The sequence below is a fragment of the Leptodactylus fuscus genome, chromosome 6 (assembly GCF_031893055.1).
Source record: "Leptodactylus fuscus isolate aLepFus1 chromosome 6, aLepFus1.hap2, whole genome shotgun sequence".
Classification (NCBI taxonomy): domain Eukaryota; kingdom Metazoa; phylum Chordata; class Amphibia; order Anura; family Leptodactylidae; genus Leptodactylus; species Leptodactylus fuscus.
In genome coordinates this window covers 18,201,087-18,213,690 of record NC_134270.1, presented here as the reverse complement: position 1 = coordinate 18,213,690, position 12,604 = coordinate 18,201,087, and the positions used below count along the sequence as shown (strand labels likewise).

At 43.5% G+C, this 12,604-nt stretch overlaps 1 protein-coding gene and 1 pseudogene across 1 annotated transcript in view; both read right to left on the bottom strand.

Moving 5' to 3' along the window:
- Positions 1 to 12,604, bottom strand: part of LOC142210357 (uncharacterized) — a 341,635-nt gene that overhangs the window by 116,584 nt on the left and 212,447 nt on the right. The gene's annotated exons all lie outside the window — the stretch shown is intronic.
- The window catches only part of LOC142210348 (uncharacterized), a 257,779-nt pseudogene that overhangs the window by 97,547 nt on the left and 147,628 nt on the right, over positions 1 to 12,604 (bottom strand).

Below are 12,604 nucleotides of genomic sequence, written 5' to 3'. Positions count from 1 at the left end.
TTTATTCAGAGGGTCATTTATTATTCAACCCCTCAAACCACCAGAATTCTGTTTGGTTCCCCTAAAGTATTAAGAAGTAGTTCAGGCACAAAGAACAATGAGCTTCACATGTTTGGATTAATTATCTCTTTTTCCAGCCTTTTCTGACTATTTAAGACCCTCCCCAAACTTGTGAACAGCACTCATACATGGTCAACATGGGAAAGACAAAGGAGCATTCCAAGGCCATCAGAGACAAGATCGTGGAGGGTCACAAGGCTGGCAAGGGGTTTTGTACCCCTTTGGGCCTACCTGTCTCCACTGTTGGGAGCATCATCCGGAAGTGGAAGGCTTATGGAACTACTGTTAGCCTTCCACAGCCTGGACAGCCTTTGAAAGTTTCCTCCTGTGCCGAGGCCAGGCTTGTCCGAAGAGTCAAGGCTAACCCAAGGACAACAAGGAAGGAGCTCCGGGAAGATCTCATGGCAGTGAGGACATTGGTTTCAGTCAATACCATAAGTAACATACTCCACCACAATGGTCTCCATTCCAGACGAGCCCGTAAGGTACCTTTACTTTCAAAGCGTCATGTCAAGGCTCATCTACAGTTTGCTCATGATCACTTGGAGGACTCTGAGACAGACTGGTTCAAGGTTCTCTGGTCTGATGAGACCAAGATCGAGATCTTTGGTGCCAACCACACGTGACGTTTGGAGACTGGATGGTACTGCATACGACCCCAAGAATACCATCCCTACAGTCAAGCATGGTGGTGGCAGCAGCATGCTGTGGGGCTGCTTCTCAGCCAAGGGGCCTGGCCATCTGGTCCGCATCCATGGGAAGATGGATAGCACGGCGTACCTGGAGATTTTGGCCAAGAACCTCCGCTCCTCCATCAAGGATCTTAAGATGGGTCGTCATTTCATCTTCCAACAAGACAACGACCCAAAGCACACAGCCAAGAAAACCAAGGCCTGGTTCAAGAGGGAAAATATCAAGGTGTTGCAGTGGCCTAGTCAGTCTCCTGACCTTAACCCAATTCAAAACTTGTGGAAGGAGCTCAAGATTAAGGTCCACATGAAACACCCAAAGAACCTAGATAACTTGGAGAAGATCTGCATGGAGGAGTGGGCCAAGATAACTCCAGAGACCTGTGCCGGCCTGATCAGCTCTTATAAAAGACGATTATTAGCTGTAATTGCAAACAAGGGTTATTCCACAAAATATTAAACCTAGGGGTTGAATAATAATTGACCCACACTTTTATGTTTAAAATTTATTAAAATTTAACTGAGCAACATAACTTTTTGGTTTGTAAGATTTATGCGTCTGTTAATAAATCCTGCTCTTGTTTGAAGGCTCTAACTTATTTGCATCTTATCAAACCTGCTAAATCTGCAGGGGGTTGAATAATACTTGTAGGCACTGTATATATACTAAAGGTAAGTGTGGGATAGACTTTCTAAAGGCTATGCAAGGATGTGATTAGTTAAAAATGACTTTTCCCAGTGATAGAGCCCCTTTAAAAGGTTATTCCCGTTTCAACCTTTCATGGCTCAGATTGGAATAGTCCTGTGTCTACCTCCCTGATGTGGCACAGACCGCTAAATGCGGCTGTTCTACACCGTTTCTTTAACTCCAGGAGAGGTAAATAGGAGTAACTTTACGTAACTCCTGAGGTTAAGCCCTTCCCAATGATTGCCACAATATTACATTTTGCTGCGTGGGCAGTTAATGTTTTGTACCATAACAGTACAGCGCTGTCCTTTTCACTACTTGACTCCTCGCAATGAGGCCTGACTGACATTCCCAGTAACATAGCGAATATATCGGCATTGTACTGCAATGCGGGAGTATTGCAGTACAAGATAGAGGGGATCTGGAAATCCCAGGTTCAAGTTCCCTTCCTGCTGCATGACAAATATATTCATCATAGTGATCGTGCAGGTAATGCCAGTGTATCCACATGATCACCAGCAGAAACTCAACTGGCACACACAGCCATGTTCCTGCTGCAAATATCACAGATGAATGACTATAACTTCTAAAAGGGGTTCGCTGTGCCAGCCCATAGACCTCCCATGGCGTGCGGAATAGTTGCTATGACAGCGTGAAGCTTTTCTGTGGCCTCCTGCACTGCCATGTACAAAACTGAATATCAGTGTTACAGAAGTATTGCACTGTATTGTACAAGTGATCAAGATATTGCAGGTTCGTCCCTTAGTAAAAGTGAAAAAAAAGTTTAACAAAATGTTCCCCAATGAGTACAGATGAAAACCACACCTTGTCCTGCAAAATATAAGTCCCTACAAAGCTCGATCAATTGAAAAATTAATAAGTTGTAGCTCTTAGAATATGGCGCTGCAAAACCAAAATATTTATTTTATAAGAATGTTTTTATCATGCAAGATTAATAAAACATAAAAATCACCATATATATTATACACTTCCCGCATTCTGAACATAAAAGACTCGTATTTTTTTTGTAACATTAAGAATTTTATTGAAGTTTTGTCTAAGAACAGAACAAATTATCTACAGAGCCCTTACATAGGAGGGGGAGGGACAAGGAACAGCAGGCGGGCAATAGGGAAAGGCCTAGAGTCGGCAAGATCCGAGTACCTGGTGCATGACATAGGTGGAGCACATGAGTTGTACTGTCCAACCAATAGCGCTTATGAAGACATGGGAGGGCAGTCACAACGAAAAATTCCTTGGATATGCAAGACTTGAATACACGTGTCAAATTCAACTCGGCATCGTTGGGAGCATGGAACAGGCCTGAAACACTGAACTCCCTACCCAAGGGGATCTGGGGAGAAACTCTTGGTGTCTATTGTTGTGTTGTGTTATGACCGGCCGTATTTGAGCATTTATCTGGACCAAAAAAAACCCTTCTCCTCCACCAAACCTCTTGTGTGTGATCTTCACATAAATACAGACCAAGTTACCTTTGAATGGGTGGGGTCGGCCACAGCTTTATTACATATATATGACATATGTATATATATATTATATATATCTGACATAAGCAGTAACCCTGTTCCCCTCCTCCTCAGAGAATGTTGTGGTGTGTGCTCCCCGGAGTGCCCCGCCTCCTGGTGGGCCCGCGTTGGACTTGTTTCCGGTGGGGCACGTCGCTGGTACTCTTCATCGCTGAGAAAGGGGGCCAAGGTCCTGCTACTATGCCTGCTGTGACATCAATTTAATGCAAATATATATTTACAGTATGTCATTTGCTAACAGAAAGAAACAAACAAACAAAACTTTTATCTGCACGGTACATAGTTACATAGTTAATGAGGTTGGATAAGGACATTATTCCCTACAAACGCTACAGTGTTGATCCAGAGGAAGGCGAAAAACCCCATGAGGCTCATGCCAATTTGCCCTACGTCAGGGGAAAATTCCTTCCCGACTCCAAATCTGGCAGTCAGTATGAAAACCCTGGATCAACGTGTCCTTAAAATTCTAGAGTCCATAACCTGTTATATTTTACTCTTCAAGAAAGGCATCCAAGGCCCTCTTTGAAAAGAGGGGTACAATCATAAATGAAAAGAAATGACTTAGCGGCTCGGCTTAGGGGTGGGTGGGGAATTGCTTTGTCAGTGCTGGCAGGGATTCAAAAGGAACTTCCCCGCCCAGCGCTGCCCTGGATAATCCTGTGGGTGGCCCCGCCCCCTCCCAGGGCCACCAATGAATGGGAAGCCCCCCTTGAGGGGAAGGGCATAGGTCACACGGCCGCTCAATACCCAGCTGGCTTATACAGCCAGCCGGCTTGAATGTTGTATATAGTTTTCTGGTCCAAGGATTTAGGGCTGGGCCTCTTCTCCTGCTGACATCACACAGGTAAGACACTAACCAAGTTATATGGTCAGTCCAGAGAGGGAAGGGGGCTCTTATCCTGGGGGAGATGTCCAAACTTGTCTTGGCAGTAGTTTTCTATTTTAATCCTATTTTATTTCTGTACTGTATTGTATATTTTCACCTGTATTTGCCTGAACATCCACTGATGTATATTCTATGTATCTTAGCGGCTATTAAAAACCCACTTGGGTTAATAAATGTATAAGATTTACAAATCTTGTTTCATGTTATCTTATGAACTCTGGTACTCACGGGTGGTGAGTGGAAGGTAAGAGGGGTGATTGCAGGTAGGACAAGTAGCTTGGCAAAGCGTTATCCCTCACAATGGTCTAACAAAAGATTTTTGTTGAATGTCTCCCAAAATCAAATTTTCTGAACATGACAACAGTTAACCCCCTGTGTGAGTTCTCCGATGTTTAAGAAAATTTGATTCATATGTAAAAAATTTCCCACATTCTGGACAAAAATATGGCTTCTCCCCTGTGTGAGGTTTCTGATGTTTAACAAGATTTGATGAATATGGAAAACATTTCCCACATTCTGGACATGAATATGGCTACTCCCCTGTGTGAGTGCTCTTATGGATCACAAGAGCTGATTTATATGTAAAACTTTTCCCACATTCTGAACATAAATGTGGCTTCTCCCCTGTGTGAGTTTTCTGATGTTGCACAAGCTTTAATTTACGTGAAAAACGTTTCCCACATTCTGAACATAAATGTGGCTTCTCCCCCGTGTGAGTTCTCTGATGTGAAATAAGAGCTGATTTACATGCAAAACGTTTCCCACATTCTGAACATAAATGTGGCTTCTCCCCCGTGTGAGTTCTCTGATGTGAAACAAGAGTTGATTTACATGTAAAACATTTCCCACATTCTGAACATAAATGTGGCTTCTCCCCTGTGTGAGTTTTCTTATGTCCCAAAAGTACTGATTTCTTCGCAAAACATTTCCCACATTCTGAACATGAATATGGCTTCTCCCCTGTGTGAGCTCTCTGATGATTAACAAGATCTGATCTCTGCGTAAAACATTTCCCACATTCTAGACATGAATATGGCTTCTCCCCTGTGTGAATTCTTTTATGTACCACAAGAACTGAACTCCATTTAAAACATTTCCCACATTCTGGACATGAATATGGTTTCTCCCCTTTGTGAGTTCTCTGATTAGAAGATAGACCTTTGCTGTGAAGGGCTGAGGGTATATCTGGGGTAATGGCATGTTCTTCATATGTATCTTGTGTGATACCACCATCATCTGCTTTACAATCTGAAGATATGAGATGTCCCTCTGAGCTCCTGGTACAGATATCTGCCAAGAAGAAAACTGATTTTATAATGTATGAATATTATATCATTAACATTATATTGAGATTTTATAGCATTTCTATATAATAATGTCCATACAAATTACAAGGCATTGAGCGAAATTTGGTGATTAACTGACTTAGGCTCTTAGGAATAACATTGTTATTCCTCTTTTTTTGTTGCATTACAGGAGAAGAACAATGAAACTATAACTGAAACATTGGTTTCTTAAAATGATAAATCCCAACTGCGTCTGACCAATCCCATTGACTATAATTAGGTCCAATGACTTTCCCCCACTAGCCTGGTATTTTACAAGCATTTTTGCTGTATTCTGCTACATAGTACTTACTACAGGGTGATTCAAAAAGGAAGGTGCAAAAGTAGTGGCCTGTACTTCTAGGAACATCAGTGGTAAATGGTCAGAGGCTAAAAATCAAAGCAAGACTGGCTTATTGCCCATAATAACCACCAGAGTAACTTTCATATTGCAAAAGCCAAATGTGCTTATATAGTGTAACATAAGATGTGAATTGGGTAGGGACATGACAATACACATGCTTGAGGAGCGAAAAGACTGTGAACACGTAAAGACTGCCTACTATGGGTATATGAACATGCTCTTGGAGCTGTGTCCAGTATGCATCTGGCACGGACATACAGGTAAATACCTTTATATGTACTGTCACGGAGCAAAGGTATACGTCTTCCTCCGGATGGTCTTTTGAATCAACATGGACGCAAGAGGTCGGGAGACAACAGCAATTTATTGTAATCCACAAAGTTAGTAGCCGGCGGCGGTCACATCAACCGTAATAACAATAAGTCCACAGAAGTCACAATCCAATGATAACTTTGGTTCCTTGGTCCTGTAACTAAATCCTGGCTCTCTGCAGAGCTGTGCACAGGCCGGCTAACACATACTAACTCCAGCTACAACTATATACTAAGACTGTTACACCTATATCTGTGGGTGGGAAGGGCTGAGTCACAGATCCTTCCCCCCTCACCTATACCAAGGAGAGCAGACTCCCTGTCTACTATGGACAATGCACCATCCAACATCTTCTTGGAGACACTGATCAGATTATCTCCACCCATTGTCCTCACTAGTTAGAGGTATTTGCATACAATGTGCTAACACACTAGACCCTAATCAGCCAACTACACATTGATGTATATAACAGGTTAGAGAATACATTCCACATGAAATATATATTACACATTGCCTATAGTATAGACTCTAACCATCCCGTGACATGTATCTTTTATCTTTTGTGGGGGACTTTGCTCGGTTAATTTTTAGTGTATAAAGAACATCGTGATCCTCAGGAGACAACAAAGTAAAGCAATTTTTTTCCTATATGGGCAAGTTGCTTTAACACTCTATAGCCTGGACTGTCTTGGCTTTTATCAACAGACTGTGCTCTTTATAGATGTATAATAAAGACTAGTCTATTGTGACCTTAGAGGTCTTTTATATATATTAATATACACACACAATTTTTAGGTGTCTTATTTATTGTATTTAATGTTCTACATGTCACCAGTAGGATGTGGTGACGATGATTCCACATTCCACCTGTTTTATAGCAACTAATGTGCTAATAGGAATCTATTGGATTTTTTTTTACTCTTGAAGTTTTTAAAACAATGGTCTTACATGTATACATGGTGCATCATTTGATTTGTAGTTATGTCTATTTTTTAATGCAGCGAAAACACTTGATAAAGGGCTGTGCGAAGCCAGAAACGCGTAGTGTTGTTTTGCCAAATAAAGCCGTTACAAATTATATTGTGGTGGAAGCGCAATTCCTGTGACTTGGTCTCCCGGCGGGTCCATGTCTGGTCCTTTTTTCCATTGCTGATACACACCTTGGGGAGAATTTTCTGCAGCTGTAACCATCCCCACTTAGAGAGGAACCCTCTGTCGAAAAAGAGCATATCTACCTGGGTGTTTGTGAGCTATATGCTCTACCCGGTTTCTGATAAGATGCAAGTTGGAATTTTCATGAACGGGGTCTGTTGTGCCAGAATAAATTTGGTAAATGTGCTATCACTTCATTTCCTATTGCTGTATAATCTGCTCAGGATTTATAGCAGGAAAAAATGTCAGTGTCTGTCTTCCATTTATTCACATTTAAAGCACTTAAAGGGGTTCTATCAGCAAAATTATGCCGTATGAGCCCCACATATGCCTGAATAGCCTTTAAAAAGTCACTGCTAATGGTATTAAAAGCCCCCCCGTTTTAAACTAAGACCGTAAAAACATATATGCAAATTATGCTAACCATGCACGGTGGGCGGTTCGTGCTCTGGTGGACATCATCTTTAGTCCCGCGTTCCTCTGGTATCTTCTTCCAGCGACGTCCTCCTTCCATGCCTTCTTATTCTTCTTTTCACCGGAGGGTTGTGTTTAAATCCCGCGCGTGAGCAGTAGCGCTCCCTCCAGAGCGCTACTGCGCATGGTCCGGCGCCATTTTTGTCAAAGTTCTAAGGGGGACTGAGCATACTCAGTATGTTCAGTTCTCATTAGAACTACTGCGCACTCGTGGGATTTAAACACAACCCGCTGGTTAAAAGAAGAAGAAGGCGTGGAAGGTGTATGTCGCTGTAAGAAGACACCAGAGGAAGGTGGAACCAAAGATGACATCCATCAGTGCACGAACCGCCCACCGTGCACAGTAAGTAAACGCTATTCAGGCATATGTGGGGATCATACAGCATAATTTTGCTGATAGAGCTCCTTTAACCCTTTCTCGACATCCACTGTAATAGTACAGCAGATGTCTGGTATTTAAATATGGAAACCACTCAAGAGCTGAGTGGCCACCATAGTTACCACATCTCAACTGTTTTATACAGCAGAGACCCAGTAGCAATGCCCACAATCAGTGCCCCCAGGGTTTATTGGAATTAAGCACCTCCTCCCACCCCAGCGCCTTGATCAGAACTGACTAAGAGTGGATTGCTGGCCCCTGCAACACAATTCAGGGTGGCAATCCTTTGTCATGACAGTTAGAAGCCTATTGAAGGATCACTGGCTTGTCTTTGTATTATTTCTATTACAGGCTGCTCTATGGTGGCAAACCCAAAAACTTCAAGTTTGCTTGAACCCAAACCATTTGAAATATTCATAGCGAACACAGCTCATAACAAATGGATTCCTCATCTCTAGTTACTACTTACCTGGGCGGTCACCTGTAGGAATTTCCTTCTTACTCTCCTCATCACTCTTCACATATGTCTCTGGAGCATTAATATTATTCAGATCTTCGCCCGGATACAAAAGCTGTGAAACAAATATTGTAAAAGTCACCAGACGGATGGAGAAGTCACGTGGGATGTTTTATAGGAGAAACAAAAATCATTCATTATCATGACCACCAAAAATTACAGCAGGAGCTATCTGACCAAATAGCTGCAGGTCTCCTGGATAAATCCTCCATGTTGTCATCTACCTGATCATCCTGGAGGACATTTTCTTCCTTACAATCCTGTGGTAGAAGAGGACTGGGACATCTCTCCGTTTCTCCACTACTCATCCAGCAGCCTCCATAGCCAGAAAACTGTGAGAAGATCCAGACAACATGTCATGTCTATGGTCAGCTTTATCCTGCCATCTCCACTTTTCTCATTACACAAGTAGAAAACATCTAATACCCTGTTTCCCCGAAAATAAGACAGTCTCTTATAATTAATTATCTAACGAAATATATGACCTTTCTTATTTTCGGGGGATGTCTTATGCAGCGGCTGGAGCGGGGAACAATCGGCAGTCATGCGGTACTGTGGGATAAAACCAGACTGACCACGAGACCTTCACAGCCCTTCTACAGGGCAGAGGAAGATTTCATGTCACCTAATCTCCATCTACCTGATCATCCTGGAGGACATTTTCTTCCTTACAGTCCTGTGGTAGAAGAGGACTGGGACATCTCTCCATTGCTCCACTACTCATCCAGCAGCCTCCATAGCCAGAAAACTGTGAGAAGATCCAGACAACATGTCATGTCTATGGTCAGCTTTATCCTGCCATCTCCACTTTTCTCATTACACAAGTAGAAAACATCTAATACTGTGGGATAAAACCAGACTGACCACGAGACCTTCACAGCCCTTCTACAGGGCAGAGGAAGATTTCATGTCACCTTATCTCCATCTACCTGATCATCCTGGAGGACATTTTCTTCCTTACAGTCCTGTGGTAGAAGAGGACTGGGACATCTCTCTGGTGATGTTCTCTTACTGGATGGAACTGGAGGAAACACATACAGGGACTGAATTCATTCTTTCCATACATATAATGAGAGGCCGTGTGTATTTAGTCATGGCTATTACCTGCTGATGTGAGGGGCTGCTGATCCTCCATCATCACCTCCTTGTACACATCTTTGTGTCCTTCTAAATACTCCCACTCCTCCATGGAGAAATAGACAGTGACATCCTGACACCTTATAGGAACCTGACAACACAATGATACAGTCATCACCAGATCCCTTCATAGCTCTCCTGTATAATGTCCCAGCATTCCCAGCAGTGTCACCTCTCCAGTCAGCAGCTCAATCATCTTGTTGGTGAGTTCTAGGATCTTCTGCCCATTGATCTCCTCATGTATCAGGGAGTGAGGTGGGGGCCCCGGGATTGGGCTCGGGGTTCTCCCCCATCCTTCAGATACAGGAGCCTGACAGCGCCCACTAGAGGTCTTCTTCACTACTGTGTAATCCTGTTTATGGAGAGACACATTAATAAATCTCACTCCATCCATTCCCAGAGTCCCTCACCTCTCCAGTCATATCATCTGTTATTACTATAGATAAGAATGATGTAATGTGACATCATCAGAATCTCTCACCTCTCCAGTAAGCTGGTGCAGGATCTCTAAGGTGAGATGTAATATTTTCTCCGCCATCTTGTCCTTATCCACTGAGAGGATCCTATACTGTAGGAACATGAATGGAAAGAATATAAGTAGAGATGAGCGAGTACTGTTCGGATCAGCTGATCAGCTGATCCGAACAGCACGCTCCATAGAAATGAATGGATGCACCTGGTACTTCCGCTTTGACGGCGGCCGGCCGCTTAACCCCCCGCGTGCCGGCTACGTCCATTCGTTTCTATGCGTGCGTGCTGTTCGGATCAGCTCATCTCTAAATATAAGTCAATGTAAAATCATACACAATCCCATGTATATCTAAACAATTCCTGGAGATAATAAGATATAACATGAGGAGATAATACGTGGTAGATCTTGTATATTCTCTCTCCTGTGGATAGTTGGCAAAGTGTAATGTGAATAAGCTCCTATAACCCCTTCTTACATCTTGAAGTAACTGTATCTCACGTCTATGTAGCACATGGTGACATATTATTGCATCACTGTCACTACATGGTCTTACTTAGAGATGGGCGAACCTAACAAGATGTGTTTCAGATTGAACAAGTTCTGATAAAACTGGAAGTGAAATAATTATACTTTTAGGTCTCTTCAGATATAATAGGTAGAGGCCCAAGTAAAAAAAATACAAACATTTTTTGCCCATGTGACTGCTTTGGCCAAATCACAGGCATCAGTGGTGACCCTAGGCATATGACATCACCAGGAGAGCGCCAGATGCTGTGAGGAGGCCCAAAAGTGGTTTAGGAAAGTATAAATGACCTTTTCACCTCCCCTGGGCCTCCACCTTTAATACTCTGGGACCTGAAAAGTCTCCTAAATATAATAATTTACCATAACCAGGGCCGGCGTTAAGGGGGGCAAACTGGGCAATTGCCTCAGGGCCCCCACAGCTTAAGGGGCCCCCTGCGCTGTCTGATATTTCAGCATTATGTTTATGGAGTGACCGACCGTCTGTTCTCACTGACAGACAGTCGGGTCACTCACTGTGCAGCGGCCGCTGGGCTGTGTGGTCACTTGTAGCTGCGCAGCGGCCGTGTAAGCAGGGACTTCGGGGGAAGGCTGTGTATGAGCTGCTCTATGATGATATAGCCCCGCCACCGCCCCGCCTACAATTCAGCAAGGCCTGCGGTGCCATCTGAACCTTGCTCACCTCAGCTCAGCTCCTGCTCTGCACCCTGCAAAGTCTCCCCCGGGAGGAGGAGATGATAGAAGAGCTCCGTACAGGAAAGTGAAAGTAAGAAAGAAAAACACAGGTACACACTGGAATTATTATTTCTATTAATGTCAGGTATTTGGGGTTATTCATTTAGTTTTAGTAACTCCATGTGCCTCATATTAATAACAATTAACCCCATCATGTCCCTCATATTAACCCCTGTGTACCTCACACAAGGGTTACTAATATATGAGACACATGGGGGTACTAATGAAGGTCCTCACTAATGAAGGTCCTCACTAATGAAGATACCTAATTATTACCTCCATATGTCTCACATATCAGTAACCCTTATGTGAGGTACACAGGGGTTAATGTGAGAGACATGATGGGGTTAACTGCTATTACTATGAGACACATGGAGTTACTAATGCCCGGTTCACACATGCTGATGTGTTCCGTCCGTAAGGGTCTGCATGAGGAATCGTTCGTGCGGGCAGTGCGCGGCAAGCACACAGACCCCATTATAGTCTATGGGGCCCGTGCGCTTTAACTGCACAGCGCTTGCAGTTGCGCTTGTGTTCCGTCTGTAGGGGTCCTCATGTGGACACACACAGATGTTCTTTTTGTTTAATTTTTTTGCCAAACTGAAGAGTTGCAAATTATGAAACAGATCCTATATCTATCCTATAGCTGTCTGCAGTTCTGGCTCTGTATATTGATTTTTAATGTATAAGTCAGTGATAACCACATCCATGCCATTTGTGTGCAGGAGACGTCTTAAGCCTGGTTCACATCTGCATTCGGTATTCTGTTCGGGGTGTCCGCATGGGGACCCCCCCCCCCAAAGAAAATACCAAACGCACTGACAAGCGGTCCTCTCCGCATGACTCATGTGGACACCATGCAGAAAACACACAGACCCCATTATAGTCTAGGGGGTCTTTGTGTTTTCATTGCTCACCACCTGTCATTGCGTTCGGTATTTTGTTCGGGGGGTCCCCAAGTGGACTCCCCGAATGGAATACCGAACGCAGATGTGAACCAGGTCTAAGGCCTAATGCTGAGACCCCACATTGCAGAAACACAGTGGTTTTGTTGCAGTTTTTTTTTTAGCCAAAGCCAGCAGTGGATTGAGCAGAAGGTATATAGGAGCTTCCTTTATATTTCTCATTCCTTTAGTAGCCATTCTTGGTTTTGGTTGTAAAAAAAAATGCAGCAAAATCTGCAACAGAAAAGCTGCATTTCCGCAGCGTGGGGCCTCAGCCTTAGGGTAAGTTCACACAAGGTTTTTTGGTCAGGCTTTTGAGGCCGTATCCGCCTCAAAATACTGACCAAAAAGACGGCTCCCATTGAAATCAATGGGAGCCGTTTGTTCCGGCTCCCAGAAAA